The sequence below is a fragment of the Nicotiana sylvestris genome, chromosome 8, assembly GCF_000393655.2.
Source record: "Nicotiana sylvestris chromosome 8, ASM39365v2, whole genome shotgun sequence".
Lineage (NCBI taxonomy): Eukaryota > Viridiplantae > Streptophyta > Magnoliopsida > Solanales > Solanaceae > Nicotiana > Nicotiana sylvestris.
In genome coordinates this window covers 169,039,750-169,057,056 of record NC_091064.1, presented here as the reverse complement: position 1 = coordinate 169,057,056, position 17,307 = coordinate 169,039,750, and the positions used below count along the sequence as shown (strand labels likewise).

Genomic DNA, 17,307 nt, shown 5'->3' with positions numbered 1-17,307 from the left:
GCATCACCTCGATTTACGTGCACAGTCCGGGCGCGTAGCCGGAAAGCAATTTTGTGAAAATCTATGAAAAATGATGAATTGACTTTAAAATGGATTTAAGTTGACTCCGGTCAATATTTTGGGTAAACGGACCCGGACCCGTGATTTGACGGTCTTGGAGGGTCCGTGAAAAAATATGGAACTTGGGCGTATGCCAAGAATAGAATTTCGAGGTCCCAAGCCCGAGAATTGAATTTTGTAAACAAAATTATTTTCTGAAATTATTTATGAGTTTTGGAAATAAAATGCGTTTAGAACTTGATGGTATCTGACCCATATTTTGGTTCTGGAGCCTGGTACAGGTCTTATATGTGATTTAAGATAAGTCTGTAAAATTTGGTAAGAAACGAAAGTCGTTTGAGGTGATTCGGACCCGTAGTTGTGAAAATTGATACTTTGAAAGTTTTGAGATTTTTCTTAGATTTTTATGCTAAATTCGTTGTTTAAGAGGTTATTTTGGCGATTTAATCGCACAGATAAGTTCATATGATGTTTTTGAGTTAGTGTAAATGTTTGGTTTGGAGACCCGAGGGCTCGGGTGAGTTTCGGATAGGTCTCGGAAGGTTTTGAACTTAGGAAAAATTGTAGAAAACTGTTGTTTGCTGGTGTCCTGATGCTTGTGCAATGCGATCGCATAGGAAGGTTCGCAATCGCATAGTGTAAATTTTAGGGGGTCCTATTTTGTGCTATGCGATCACATATTCCTTCCACGATCACGTAGAGTAAATTCTGGGAGGTCACCAATTGTTCTATGCGATTGCATTGTTTCTTCCGCTATCGCAAAGGGTTAAACCAGGCCTGGGAAGGGAACCCATTTTCCTCTATGCGATCGCAATTCATGCTCCGCGATCGCGATGCCCAGCCCCCCTTACCCTATGCGATCGCATACCCTTGTTCGCGATCATAGAGACCAATTTTTCCCAATCATTTAAACAGTAACAAAACATATGGGATTTAACAAAAACCTCATAACTTCTTCTTCCAAACTCCAAATTGGGCTATTTTTGAAAGTGAGCTTCACCAAAAATTCATAGGTATGTAATCTTAGACTCATTTTCTTTAATTTCCATTAACACCATTAGATTTCTAGGCCCAAATCATGTTCTTAAGGGTAGAAATTAGGGATTTGGGTAGAGTTAGGGCTTTTTGCATAATTGGGATTTAGACCTAGTTTTGGGGTAGGATTTTGAAACTAATTATATATTCGGGTTCGTGGGTGAATGGGTGATCGGGTTTTGGTCCGAACCTCGTGTTTTGACCAAGCGAGCCCGGGGTCGATTTTTGATTTTTTGGGAAGAATGATAGAAAATCTATAATTGAGCATTGGGTGTGAATTCTTTAGCATTTATTGATGTTGTTAAATCAATTTGGACTAGATACGAGTTGTTTGGAGGCAGATTCTAAAGGAAAAGTGGTGTTTGAGGCTTGAATTGGCCGTGGAAGTTCGAGGTAAGTGTTTGGTCTAACCTTAGTTTGAGGGATTAGGAGTTGTGTCCTATTTTCTACATGTTACTTGTTGAGTACGACGTATAGGCATGACGACGAGTATCTATACGTTGGTGCCAAACATGACCGTGAGTCTTAAAGTGAAATTGTTGTGTTCTTAATAAATACTACGAATGCCTAAGTTGTTGATTCTCTGTGTTGAGCAAAGATTATGATTATTCTCGTGGAGATTACTTATGATTGAGTATTAGGGCTAGTTGAGGTAGTTAGATGTTGGAACAAGTTTGGTTATAGCTGATTTTCCCTTGCCGGGACGTATTTACTTATACTGTCGATTCCCTTACCGGGATAGTGTTGTTTCTTTATTGATCTCTTGCCGGGACTCTTGTTGTGATTGGTGTTGAACTGTATATGTGGATCGGGTTGCACTCCACAACAATATTATAATTGGATCGGCTTGCACGCCGCTGTTGATACCCAATTTTTCTCTATATATATATATATTTAATATGCAAAATACCTTCAAAACAGCATATGTATGCATATATAAGTAGGTCCAAATGTTTTATTAGTTTTTCTTACTTTTTAAAGGTTTTTAAATCAATTTATTTCCCTATTTTATCCATAAAAACTCAATAATTATTTCCAAAATTATCATTTTTGGTGATTTATTTATTGTACTTTTACATTTATGCTAAAATATAGCTAAGGAAATTTTTACATATTTTTACAAAATTATTAGTATTTTTAGAGGCTAAATTGTATAATTGCAATATTAGCCTCCTTTAGGATTTAATTGCGTTTATGAAAATTAAGTCCAGTATTTTTTTTAAATTGATAATTATATGTCATAAATCGTTTTAGTACTTTTAATTTATTTCTAGAAATTAATTTGCTATTTTTATAAAATAAATAGGGAAAAATGGCTATTTAGAATCTAGCCAGATTTCATTTCAATTATAGCCCAAATTGACCCCAATTTGAACCCAATTTCCCCTGGCCCAATTCCTTTTAAATTTGACCCTTTACCCATTTAAATGACCCAACCCGGACTCCCCACCTAACCCCTTTAATTCTAGCCGTTGATCGTTTAGATCAACGGTTCCCATTATCCCTTTCTTTTTTAACCCAAACGACCCATTCACCCTACCTCATTTTCTCACCAATCGCTGCCTTTGAATCCCTCTTCTCTCTCAACTCTCTCTGAAACTCCTACAAACCCTAGCCGTTGCCATCAAGCTACACCCTAATCCACCCTAACACCTACCTGATCCATGGCCTTTCGTGGTCATTTGAGGCTTGTACCAGCCTTCCATGGCTTCTATGTGTTTGGTTCTATGGTTTCACGACCAGACTTCAAAGGAGTTTGGGTCCAGTCCTTGCTCGACTGGTGTTCATGACTTTTCTCCGACCATCCACGACCTTTTTCGGCCATTCATGGCCTTTCGAGGCGGGTCCTTGACCTTTTCTAGTTAGATCGTTAACTTTCGAGATCTTTCTCGTTTCTTTTAGGTTTGATGAAACCCTAATCTCTAAGATCTTTCGATTTATTTCAGATCTACCTTAGATATGTGCTTACCATGAATTTTTATTTTTCTCGAAGGTTCTTTAACTTTGCTTTCAAAACGACTCTTTATATTTTCTAATTAGGTTTTTTCTTTTAAGTTATTTCAAAAATCTCTTCTCTGATTTTAACGTGTTTCTGATCTTGCTATGTTTTGCTCATGTTGTTCTTCTATCTGAGTTAGCATGTTTAAGACCCTAATTTCTTTTGGGCCTTAGTCGAGTTTTGAAGTTGTTTGTTAAATGTGTACATGTTTGTTTAAGTTCTTGCTTGACTCATCTGTTCACCATCTTTTGAACTCGTTTGTTGTTGAAAACCCTAGGTCTTTTGGGTTTGAAATTGTTGTCTGAACACTCGACTCGATTGAAAGTTCTTGTGTTAACTCTCTTTTCTCTATGTGACTTATCTGATTTTTACTATCTTTCTAACTCAACTTTTATCGAAAACCCTAACCTCTCAAAGGGTTTCCTCACCTGCTACTGTGAAACCTTTGCATGTTTCTGATAATCTATTTTCTTCCCTGTTGATTCAATGTGACTTGACCTACTTGATTACTATGTTTCGAATGTTTGCTTTACTACTGAACCCTAACTTATTTCTGCCACTACTACATGTTTGTGATTATCTCTTTTGCCAATGTGTTTGGCCTCACATGTCTGATGACCCTGTTTACTTTATTTATATGCTGAAGCCTCCGCTTTGATTGATCTTGGTCTTGTGACTGATTTTTAAAGTTTCCCTTTTATGAACCTTGATTTCACTCGCCCGTTCAAAATTGATTGATTCTTTTCCCTTTACTGTAACATTTACCTTGTTGAATCTATTTCCAGAATAAACATATTTCTATACTTAGACTCGATTGCTTAATTTATGTTTTTACTACTTCTTTTATGGAAATAATCAGTCTGTCTCTAAACTGATTTCTTTCCTTATTTGAATTCGTTACTACCCATTAAACAGCGATTCCTTAATTAAAGGGGAATCACTCGGTTAATTGATTCTGACTTGTGATTGTTTCCATGTTTGTGGTAGAACTTTACTTATTACTTTATTCCTCACCTGTTTTCAAAAGCTATAAATATCATGCACCTTTTTTTCTTTCAAACATATGAAACACTTGAGTTCAGAACATACACTTCACTCAAAACTCTCTCTCTTTTCTCTGTTACTACTTGTGTTGTTGCCTTACCTATCCGGCTCAAAGCCAAGGCTAGGCTGTGGGAAATTTGCTTACTTTTCTTTCTGCATTTGCTTCTTTACTGGTATGTTCTAATTAATTTTCCAGCATCAACAACAACATGTTTCTTTACTATTTTCTTCACTCTTTCCTGTTTCCTGCTTATGTTTAGTCAAGTTACATTACCAAGCATGCTGTAATCTGCCCCTTTCCCTTTTGAATTAATGTTGTTCCTTATGTATGAACTCTATCAGTCACTTATTATGACTTATGAATCCCAAACCCCCATGTCCCCTATGTGTTTATATTCTTTGGTTGGTTTGAGGGCATGTCAGCATTAGACATTGTTGTGCATGACCCAAACCTGACCCTCCCTGGGGTCATATGCTTCATATACCCTCTATGTGTTGTATTCTCTGGCTAGTTTATGGGCATGCCAGCACCATCTATTGTTGTGCATGTCCAAAACCTGACCCCATCCTAGGGTCATATGCTCCCTGTAATGAATTCCCAAACTCCTGACCCCTTGTATAAAAATGTTGATTATGTGTAGTGTTAGCTTCACTACTACTATTTCAAGCTACCCTTACCCCTTACTATTCTCAACTCAGTTAAATCTCTGTTTCTACACTTCCACTATACTCTTAGACTTAGGTTCTGCCCCTCTTGTGTGAGCCTTGCCTTGGGACCCGTGAGCTCCCTCTGAACTTGGACACATAAGGGCTGGCCCTTCTACACTGCACTCATCTCTATCTGATTTTGCAAACTTAGGTGTAAGCATTGCCCGGGGTCCCTTGAGACCCATAGGGAACTTTGACACACTCAAGTCAGAGAAACCTTTGGAACAAATAGCATTTGAGGTGGTTTATTCCATAACTCAGAGAGAAAGTCAAGAATCGGGCTTCCTCTGGTTGTAACTTCTTCTTTTATACTTTTCTGATGTAATTCATCATTCAGTTTGTAATAATGTATAATGAACATTGGGGCTAGCTAGTGAAAAGGGTTGGGTAATTGTGCATGCTTAAAGGTAGATATCATGCCTATAAGATCTGTTGTTTTAAATTCTGCATGTTTAACTCTGCATTTACATGTCATGCCTATAAGATCTGTTGTTTTAAATTCTGCACGTTTAACTCTGCATTTAGATATCATGCCTATAAGATATGTGTTTTTTAAAATTTTGCATGTTCTACATCTAGAGAATATGCCTATAGGACCTGTTTTCTGCATTTAGAGAACCTGTCTATAGGACTGGTTTAAATTCTGCATGTCTAACTCTACATTTAGATAACATGCCTATAGGGTTTGTCTTCAATTCTGCATGTTTATTACCACACTTAGACACCATGTTCTTAGGATCTAAGTGGTTACAATCCGACATCATTAAAATCAGTACCTTTATAGAAATCATACATATAGGAATTTCAAGTAAATACTGCCTGCTTCATTTCACGTTCGACTAGATATCATGTCTATAGGAATTAAAATTAGCAATAATAGATATCCCGCCTACAGGATCTGAAACCAGTCTAGTTTAAAATCAGCGTAACTCGTATTGTTCTAAATTAGTTTTAAAACAGCCTTACTCTTTTATTTAACGCGGTTTAGAAAGCATATCTATAGTATCTCAAGTCGTTTGTTTTAGAGTTGTTACTGCTTTGCCACATTCTGAGTCAGTAATAGGTATCATATTTATAGGATCTCACCCAAACACTTAGGCAACCCTTAGGTGATAACAACCAATAAAATCTGAACCCGCTTGTGTTAATCAGTAATTGCTACAACCAGCAGGCAGACCTGATTCGAACTTCTTATATGAGTTATGTAATAAACTGGTCTGCCTCAACAATTAAAATTCTCCTTGCCTTAGTACTTTAAATTCAGACCCTAACTGTGTTTAAGTCATGCTATTTATGTGCTTTGTTTGAGGAGGTATACATGAGCCTTTTAGTTGTTTACATGTTTCTCCTAATATGCAGTCCTATGTGTTTTTGTATGTCGCCTTAGATTTTTCACCTTTTGAAACCTAAAAGTCAGCCTAATATCCCTCCTCTTTAACAATAGTAGTCCTAAGTTCCTGCGGGACCGATAGGAGTGGGATGGGCAATAGCATGCAATAGTGGTCGAGATCAATCCGCGCTTTAATACCTCGACGGGGTGGGAATGGCAGATATGGATATGATGACCGATGCGTTAATACCACGTGTATCCCTTATTCTGAAGAATGTCATACCGGGTATCGCATTGATGTGATCCATATTATAAATAAACCCAGGACCTCCCCTCCCCTCTCCTCTCCTTTCCTTTTATATTCCCAAGTATCTGTGAAAATGTGACTCATTTTTCCAAAGTTCGCCTTTAATTGTTCTTTCAAACTCTTACGTGTTTAAACCTAAATCTCCTACTATTTGAGCCTATATTTGTCTATTTGCTAATTGTACAAATTCACAAAACTATCTGGCCGGGAACCATACTAGTGGATCCTGAGGGATGCCTAACACCTTCTTCTTAGGATAATTTCAAGCTCTTACCCTATCTTTGGTTATCAAGCAAACTTAGAAATGAACCCTATAGGTGTCCTAATGCACCTTAAATCATTAGGTGGCGACTCTTCAAATGCAAAACCCAGTTCTCAAAAGGAATGAGTTGTCTTATACCCAAGATGTCATAAATCCGAATTTCCGATGCAAAGAGGGAAAAAGGGGGCGTGACAGCCGCAACAATACTATAATTCGATTGGGTTGCACGCCGCAACAATAATATAATTGGATTGGGTTCACGCTGCAACAGTGATATATGGATCGGGTTGCACGCCGCAACAGTGGTGTTATATTTTGGGATCGGGTTGTGCGCCGCAACAATTGATAATACAAAGTGGTTGTGGATTGGTTACGAGTTCCTTATTATTTGCTGTAAATTCTAGGTTGTCCTTATGCTTTCCTCTTAATTTATTGTTGGTATTGATATTCCCCCGCAGCATGTACCCCCTCCCATCTTTAATTGTTTATTCATGTTTTATTTTCCGCTGCATATTATATAACTGCACATGTTTATTTGGTAGTCTTGTCCTAGTCTCGTCACTACTTCGTCGGGGTTAGGCCAGACACTTACTAGCACATGGGGTCGGTTGTGCTGATACTACACTCTGCACTATGTGCAGATCCCCGAGCGGCAGGTTTTGGACCGTAGCATTGGGTGGCTGCCTTCAGTCCAGTTAGAGATCCCGAGTTAGTCCTGCAGGCCCCGCGTTCTCTTCTATATTTATATGTATTCTGTTTTCATTTACTTCAGAGACAGATTGTACCTTTCTTTCTAGACATTTGTATGTAGTATTCGTAGTTGGTCTGTGATATTGTGACATCGGATTCCGGGTAGAGATATATGTTGGTACTATCGTATTGGTTTTGGCTAAGTTATCAGATTAAGTCTTCCGCATGTGTTTATTTATCGTTAATATTTCATTGCCAATCGCATGTTAATTTAAATTATTAAAAAGGCTAAATAAAAGAGTTAGTGATTCTATATTACACGGCTTGCCTAACTTTCACGAGTATGCGCCATCACAATTCCCGATGGTTAGAAATCCGGGTCGTGACAAATATACACAAAAAATAAGATCCTACAACATGAATTTCTAAACAAGCAGAACCCTTTGAGCAAAAGAATTAAATAAGTAAAAGAGGAGTCGGATTCACCTTCCACGAGGCAGTAAACGAGGCTTGGGTGATGGCTAATTGCTTGGTCTGAGCTATTGAACAGTGGGCTTTGACTAATCTTAATGGGATAAATCAATTGAAAGAGATCTGGTGGATTACTAATGGACTGGTTAGAGTGACATCTGGGCTAGATTTTCATGGTCTTTTTTTTTTTTTATAAAAAAAATTAACTTAAATCGGCTTCCATGTCTCTCAATAAAAATACTTGAGCATATATAATAATACATATTAAACTAAGTGATTAACTCAATAATAGTCATAATGAAAGTATTAACAGTGATAGTAATAGTAGTAATTACTCCAATAGTTATAATTATAATAATGGTTGTAATAATAATCATAAATAATTAAGAAACTGAGTCTTAGATTATTAATAACTAGGGAGCATCAGAAAATTAATCAAAAGAAAAGTAGGATAAAATTGGATATCAGCATTACTCATATGTCCTAATTGATCTCATGATTGTAGTACAAATTATCATAACTTTGAAAAAATAGTTCACTAATCCTAACTGATCGCCACAAGGTGTGATGGACGGATCGTCATAACTTTTACATATAAAAGTTTTACCAACATGTTTTTATTTAAAATTGATTAAAATAAACTCCAAATACTTCAAAGTTGATATTCAACTTTCTATTATCAATTTCAGTATTTTCATTGGTTAGGACAAGAGGGGTTGCTCTGATGGTAAGCAACCTTCACTTCCAATCAAGAGGTTGTGAGTTCGAGTCACCCCAAGAGTAAAGTGAGGAGTTTTTGCAGGGAAGGATGCCGAAGGTCTATTTGGAAACAACCTCTCCACCCCAGAGTAGGGGTAAGATCTGCGTACACACTACCCTCCCCAGACCCCACTAGTAGAATTATACTGGATCGTTGTTGTTGTGTTTTTCATTGGTTACATTCAACCCAAAACGAAAATAATAGATCTACTTCTTCTTCATCATATTTTTCAAGTTCACTAAAATCCAACAATGATTATCTTTAAATTTTCTCAACCAAACCAACATAAATCATTAAGGATAGATAATATAAGCACAATAAAACATTACCCGCTCAATTTCAACCACAAGCAATAACTTTTAAATTTTCTACGCACATAATTCATTCTTTTCGATTTTAAGATAATATAATTGCTCTTTAGCCCACAGAAACAATTTATTAGCAAAACTTGGAAAAGAGGAGTTCTTCGCATGAAACACTCGAGTAAAAATGAGGACTTATTCACGAACTTACAAAAGTTCAGGGTCATTTGCTCAATTTCTTCTTTCGTACGTGACCACTCCACACATAACAGCTATATCGATGTGCAAGACTTGCAAAAGTTTTGTCCTTCATTGCAATTATGAGACCTTCTCCGTATTAGGGTTTTCTCTGTAAACGCTATATATACAGTAGTAAGCCTATCTGAAATAAGCACCAGTCCACCAATGCCACCCCACTTCACTTGGCTGCTGCCGTTTCTTCTCCTTTGCTCCGCCTGAGCAACCTATCTGCTAAGTTTGCTCGTCTTCAGATTTTGATGTTGTTGGTAACTAGTTTTCCTCTTGTTCTTTATTTAGTCTTTCTGTATTTCCCCTAATTTTATATTTTTCGAATAATATTAGGTGACTAGACGAATAGAGTTTAAGAAAATCAGCTCGTACAGTTGATTTTTTCAACTAAATATATGCAAAATGAATTATATTTGTGATATTACTATATGATTTTGATTGTAATGTAAAAAAATGGCTTCACAAAAGAGTCAGCAGCAAGTACCAGTTAATGGTAACCCGTCTGCCGCATGAAGCCTAAATAAACCAATTTCCAAAATGAAGACCCATGAGAATCATTGTTTTCTCATGACACAATATTTTTTGGTATATACTAAATTTATATTCAGAAATTTCTATATAATTTAGATTGTTGGAGGAGATACAGGCATTTCTCAGACAACGGGGGTTTATTTATTTCTATAAAAAACTACCTTTTGCACGGTGCCTATAAAAAGCTGCTTATCACGATTGGAGGGTGTTCTGCTTTTTGCTAAGCATTCCTTCAAATTAATAGTAGCCAAATTTTTTGTGTTAATTTTCCTCCATTATTTGGCGATGATGAGTTGCTAACACGTAAGAAGATCTAATTTAAGCTTGGATCAGCTTGGATCTTCGATGAAATTCACTTGTTACGCTTGGCTTCTGAGCTTTATCTATTAAAATTGTTATTTTTTTAGTCTGAGTTACAAAACCTGATGATAAAAGCAGGGATCAATTGCCTTTATTTGTGAATTGGTCTCTCGTAAACGTCAGGGAAATCGGAATTGCATTGTTATTGGGTGAACCACTTGACCCCTCATGATGGAATGGTTCAGTAAACGATGATACATATTTTTCTGTTAGACACATTGAATAATAATTTTAGGATGATAGTGTGCAGCAATTTCCAGTTTTTCCTGAAGTAATGAAGTCTTAGAGGAATGTTGACATCCTGGCGTGAGATATCAATCTTCTATGAATTCCAATTCCAAGTGTGATTAAAATTTCTGCAGAAAATACTAATTGGCTTTGCGATGTGATTTTTCTAATCCTAGGCACTCTTCAAGGATATGTTATTGTGATAAAGTTAAACAGAAAAATAGCTCTAAAAAGAAAGAAAAAAGAAATCTGTTATGAATATATAAGTAGGTAATGAGAATAATAAAGAATGAGCCAAGAATAAAGATTTTCGTATAAGAATTAATTTGCTCATATAAATAAATTTGGTAATAGCAATCAAAAATCAAGCACAAATGGGAATAATGGTGAAAGCAATTACTCCCTCCGTTAGTGGTCTTAAGTTAGTCAAAAATGGGTTAGTGTATTTGTGTGGTTATAAAAATTTCTCATTAAGGTTAGAATTATAAGTTTAATTAAATTGTTTCCAAATTTGAAAAGGTATCCTTCTTTTTTGAATGGATCAAAAAGAAAATAAGGTTTACATAAGTTGGAAGGAGTATTAATTATATCATTAGTGTACATTGTACAGAATAATTATTGCAATTTGAGTTAAATTTTATTACAGATTTTTAATCAAATCTATTTATATGCTTGTAAGTTGTAATGAATGTTGGATTATGGTTTAAAAATAGGGTATACAAACCTAGATAGTTCAATTGTTTAATTCACTTTGTTGAATAAGAGTAAGGTTCAACTTATATACGTTCCCTTGAAAATATTCATGAAACATTCAAACATCAAATTTTATATAGGCTAAAGAGAGTACTTAAAGCACTAAATGATATCTATCACAAAAAAATGGAATCAATATGTCTAATAAATTGGTGAAAGGATTGTTCTCAGATTTTAAATGAACTTATGTTACCATTTAGAGTAAAATGTAATATATCCCCAAGTTCGGATTAATTATCCCAGCATTAAATAATCCCAAATGGGACTCAGATAATGATCAATTGCACCATCAAGTTGAATTTCTACTTATATTGGAACTCTATAAACACAATTTCATCACCAATCCTTCTTAGATCATCATTAATGGTAATGTCACAGCTTCACATTAACTTGATAATGCTAAAATAAACATAAGCACACTAATTTAGCTTCTAAATTAGTTACTGTAGTATTGTAGCAATCAAAGTGGGATTACAATCGTTTATGGCTGGTGGTCTTACAATAGATGTAAAATAGTGATAGGTTAAAGTGATAAAAATGAATGTGATGGTTTTGCGTGTGTTGTCTACGAGTATTGACGGGGGATGAAGTGGCGGTGCAGTAAAGGTGATCTTCAGTGGTATTTTTTGATAGTGCAGAGAATCGGTTATTATAGTGGATACAGAGAATTGTTTGATGTTGGCCGAGAAAAATGAAAGGAATTTTTACCAAAGGTTAATATTTTATTTATTTTAAATAAATATTATTTTAAAAAATTATATTCTATAGATACCTTTTAATGTTTATAATAAATATTTAATTTTGGTTACCTCCTATTCCTAAACCACTAAATACGCTATTCAGTTACGCTATTTTTTCCCCCTCTATTTTGATATATGCTATTCTCTTTTTCCATTCCCTGAAAACACGATGTTTAATCTCAAAATTCCACCCACATCACCTACCATTAGTTTACTAAATATATTTTTCAGGTACCTAACCCCACATGCGGTGGTAACAGCTGCGACTTCAACCTAACCTACGTCTTCTCTAGCATAGAAGCAAGTCTCTCACAAGACACTTTGACACTCTCCACTTACGCCATGCCTTCATATACCTTTGGTTGTGTACATAAGGTCATCGGCCGCTCCACTCCACCCTAGGGGCTATTAGGTTTGGGCCGAGGCCCATTGCAGTTTGGAACTCAAGGACGATGCCTTATTGGATGGCTTGCAAGAAGACATATTTTGATTAGATTCGACGGATGACTATGTTCTTGTAGCGGCTAAATCTGTTAACTACTATGTACAGAATGCGTGAAAACAGTGAGATTTAGGGTTTTTTCTCGACGGCGGATTCACCGGAAATTAGTGTTTGTTCTTGAACAAAGACGACGGAGTTTGAGGCTGAGCAACTTGATTTTCTGTTAATATATTTCAATGCATTTTCAATATATCACGCTGTATTTTCATGTATTTCATTGTGTTTATTGTCTTTTTTTTAATTGTAATTTAATGTATCTCGCTGTGTTCGATGTATTTCATTTTATTCATTATATTTTTTTTATTGTATTTCAATGTATCCATATTCTATATATTTCATTGTATTCACTGTCTCGCTATATGACATGAATGTATTCATATGTTTTTTTAATTAATATAATTTATGTATTCAGATGTTTGAGCCGAGGGCCTTTCGGAAACAACCTCTCTACCCCTTCGAGGTAGGGGTAAGGTCTGCGTACACACTACCCTCCCCAGACCCCACTTGTGGGATTATACTGGGTTGTTGTTGTTGTTGTATTCAGATGTATTATATAATTTCTCTGAAGATTGCTATGTTTTTTGGATATTTTTTGGTTGAGAATCTTTTTTATAACTGGAAATACAAAATTTGTGTGTTATAATTGAGAGTTTGTTGTGTTATATTAGGAGTCTATTATGTTAATTGATTCACTTTCCGTTTAAAAACATTGTAATCCCCTGTTTCATGCTGTGAATACAGCCGAATACAATAATCTGTCCACCTATAATCCCATGTTTCACGCCATGAATACAGTTGAATACACTCGAATACAACAACTGATTAACTGGACTTCCCTGATTCACGCCTATTTTTGCTAATATATTCATGAATACAATAGTTTAAATGCATCTAATACATCTTATAACAACAGAAAACGTATCTACAATCCGTAATATAACAAATGGTATCTATAGATAGCTAAGTACCACTAAAAGATAGCATGTTTTATGAAAATTTCTCAAAAATGAATTCCGCACAATTCGTAAAATTCAAGGCAAATTTGGATAATTTGGCATAGTTCAAGGGAAAATTTTAAACTTTTATTGTACAAAAGGCCCATATATTGAAAAGTGGTTGTCTATTAGTGAATAAGGTATATTTTGACTAATCTTGTAATGACTTTTTTTTAAGGAATTTTTATCTCCTGTAGCAAAAGTTAACACCTTATTTATTTAAAATAAATATCATTTAAATAATTATATTCTATAGATACCTTTTATGGTTTTGTAGCAAATTTTCTAATTTTGGTTATATCCTACACTTAAGCCACTTAATACGCTATGTTTTATTTTTCTCTCTCCATCCTCTGATTTTTCTCTCTCATAGTTAATGTTTTTCATATAACTTCTCGATACACGTTCAAAACCACGCTCAAAATCAGAGAAATCTCCTCACCCACACCGCTGCTTCCTCCTTACCCCAATCTCGGCGTAAACCCTAATCTCATCTAGATTTTACTCATTTGTTTCTATAATTAGTGTGGTAAGTATTTATTTTTTTGATTTTCGATATTTTTGCTTATTCTCAACATCTCTACTCACCAAATTTTCTCTAATTAACAGTATCCAAGCATATTCTCACAATGTCTGAGAATACACCCAGCAGGTTGATTACTAGAGGTATACCCACTAAAATTCTCGATTTCGATGGGCCCTCTTTCTCCTTGCAAATCACTCAAGGGGAATTGGATGCAGGTATAGCTAAAAATATGGCATTGGAGAAGAGAACAAAATCTCGACATGACAATTTCAAAGAAACCCAAGTCGAGAAATCATTGAAGGAAACAAGACTTCCCATTGCGGAAAAGAGGAAAAAACATATTTCCCCAGCTTCATCTGTCAAGGGGAAGGAGGTTGAAGCAAGTAAAAGCTCGGATACACTTGAAGAAAAGGTATTTTATGATATATTCATCTGCATTATTGATATATTCATCCGTATTTATACATATACAACGGTTGAGTTCTCTGTTCAAAAAGGATATTCAATGTATTTTTGTACTTATAGAAATTAATAATACAGATATGTTAGTTGTATTCTAATGTATTTGTTGTATGCGTATGTATTATATTAGTACATATATTCCTATCACTGATATCTTACTCCAGTTGATTTTTGCAGGCTGTATTTAGTTGTATTCATATGTATTCATGTCAGTTTTACTATGAAATATGTGTTGTATGCAGTTGAACTCAGTTGTATTCATATGTATTCATGTCAGTTGTATTATGAAATATGTGTTGTATTCAGTTGTATTATAACATATGTGTTGTATTCAGTTTACTATGAAAATATATGTTGTATTAAGTTGACTTTAGTTGTATTCATATGTATTCATGTCAGTTGTATTTATGAAATATGTGTTGTATTCAGTTGTATTTATATGTATTTTACATTTGTTAAATGCAGGGAATTAAGCTGTTTATGAAAAGACAGCCTATATTTGCACCGCATATCAGTGTATATACTAACACTGACATATTCTCTGAGCTAAAAGAAAATCTTACTCCAAAGCAGTACAACCAACTGGGTAATACTTGTTTTGGAAATTTCCTTCAAATGAAGCGTTGTGAAGTCCAACATCAACTTTTCAGATGCTTCATGGCTTTCCAGTTAGAAGGAACTCCTGACAATGTATTTGCTATACACGTCAATGGTACTTCATTATGTTTCTCAATAAGGGAGTTTGCGCTTGTGACTGGACTCAAATGTGTTGGTAACGATGCTGATTTTGAGTTCAGTGAAAAAGTTCCTAACCGGCTTATTGAGACTTACTTTGGAGGTGCCAATCTTGTCAAGAAGAAACATTTGATTAAATGTTTTGCTGACAAGAATTGGGGTCACGACAACGATGGTGATGCCTTGAAGATAGCTTTGTTGTATTTCATACACACCTTTATTTTTTTATCCGAGAAGAACAACACAACCATACCAAGGCTACATTTTGACTTGGCCGAGATTGGGCGCTATTCTGAATATCCATGGGGTTTAAAAGCATTTGAAACACTGACAAAATCTATTGGCAAGAAGATGGATACTTAGAAGAAGTATTACTGGATAGTTGGGATGCCCCTAGCTATGCAAGTGTGGTTTTATGAGTGCTGTTCAAATGTTGATCCCAAAATTGCACTCCAAGTTGATAACGTGGTCCCCAGAATACTCAATTGGAGAACCACCGAAAATCAACCAAACTTTGCTTATCTGATGAACAACATGTTCAATGACAAGGGAAACATGGTAATATATAATTTGTCTCGTGTCTAGTTTACTAATCATTAATGCTGCATACAGTTGCATACAGTTGCTACATACAGCTGAATACAGTTGCTGCTGCCTTCATTAGTACTGCTGCATATTTGGTTAATTGAAACTTCAATACAGTTGTTGCTGCCTTCATTAATACAATTGAATATAGTTGCATATAATTTACTAATCATTACTACTGCCTTCATTTGAGTACAAATTACATTTTGATTCCAGATTTGCATACATCCATTGTAGTAAGACTTTGATTGTATTTCGTTTTTCAGATTATTTACAAGGACATCCATCCAAATGATATAGAGCTTGCCGTTATTCAGATTCCTCTAGTAGACGTTGCTGTTGAGAATAATCCTACTCCTACTCACTCAGACAAGTCGGCAGAGGATTCATATGACTTTTCTCCTACACCTGATATCCAGTGTAAGAAGAAACATGATGCAAGTGTTGGTCCATCTTCATCACCGCCCCATAAAAAGCGCAAGGAACAGAATATTCATCCCTCAAATACAGCTCCAGTTGGTGTATCTGAAATTGCACAAAATATTTTGCATCACAATCAACTGGCAGATTTAAAAAATGATGAAGTATCTTCTTTGAGGAAAGACCTAAATTCATTCAAAGAATACGTGAGTTTTTTATCACATTAAACATTACAATTTAGTGCTTAACATTCGTATGTGTACAAATGCACCTTTATAATTATTTCTGTCTTGCTAAGGTTGTGGGCGAGTTCAAGTCTCTGAGATCATTAATCAATGATAACTTTAAGATGTTTGCTGACCATCTTCAACACAATCAGCAAAAAGAAAGCTTACACCAGAGAAAGAAAACCACAGGAAGACGTGATGATGGTATTGAAATGCCATATGAAGCCAACTTGCAAGATATTCCAAAACATCACAGACAGATTGATACACTAGTCGGCGATAATATTAAGGTTTAACATTTTTAACCTCTTTAGTACATGTTTATATCTCCTGTTTGCTCTTGTTAGGATTAATCATATATAAAACAATTTTATAACATTGTGAAATACAAGTATATATAGAATAATTCAGTATTTTTAATTATCTTAATCCTATATGTATTTGTATTTTCCTGACTTTATTTCTACATAATTATTGTGCTCTTCGCATGTTGTACATACATAACTATATGCATCTATATTTCTGTTGTAATGTATTTATATATATTACAACATGATATTTGTATTCATTTAAGCTTCCTCTATATAGTAATGTTATAACTTCCAGTTAGACGCATTTACATTCTGCCCAGAATATATAATGTAGTTAAATGTATTCAGATGTATTCTTAAGGAGATTTATTGAACATACTTCTAACATGTATTCATATGTATTCTTAAGACATGTATTCTGATGTATTCACTGAACATAATTCTAACAATGATGCATACGACTAACATAATGCAGTGGTTAATGCTCTTTGTGTGTAGTCAAGAGTGTTGGGGAATACTACATCAGAGGTGTCGTGCAACACACCACATATAGACCAAGAGGGTGTATCTACAGATTACTATGTATCTCAATTTGAGCTGGACGACAAGTTTCTTCCCAGTCAAATTCCAGAAACTAGAATTGTGATACACAACAGTGCAAAAAAAGTTGCATCAACCCCATTACCATCTCATAAGAATCGGCGACCAAGTAAAT

General features: G+C 35.1%; 1 long non-coding RNA gene and 2 other non-coding genes across 3 annotated transcripts; all 3 read left to right on the top strand.

Moving 5' to 3' along the window:
• The first annotated feature begins 9,367 nt into the window (after positions 1-9,367).
• LOC138874525 (uncharacterized) lies at positions 9,368-12,417 on the top strand. The gene is made up of 2 exons (XR_011401507.1): positions 9,368-9,474; positions 12,061-12,417. It is a non-coding gene; the product is annotated as an uncharacterized lncRNA (long non-coding RNA).
• LOC138876674 (small nucleolar RNA R24) lies at positions 10,028-10,129 on the top strand. The gene has a single exon (XR_011402016.1). It is a non-coding gene; the product is annotated as a small nucleolar RNA R24 (small nucleolar RNA).
• LOC138876697 (small nucleolar RNA snoR74) lies at positions 10,177-10,310 on the top strand. The gene has a single exon (XR_011402036.1). It is a non-coding gene; the product is annotated as a small nucleolar RNA snoR74 (small nucleolar RNA).
• Positions 12,418-17,307: the final 4,890 nt, after the last annotated feature.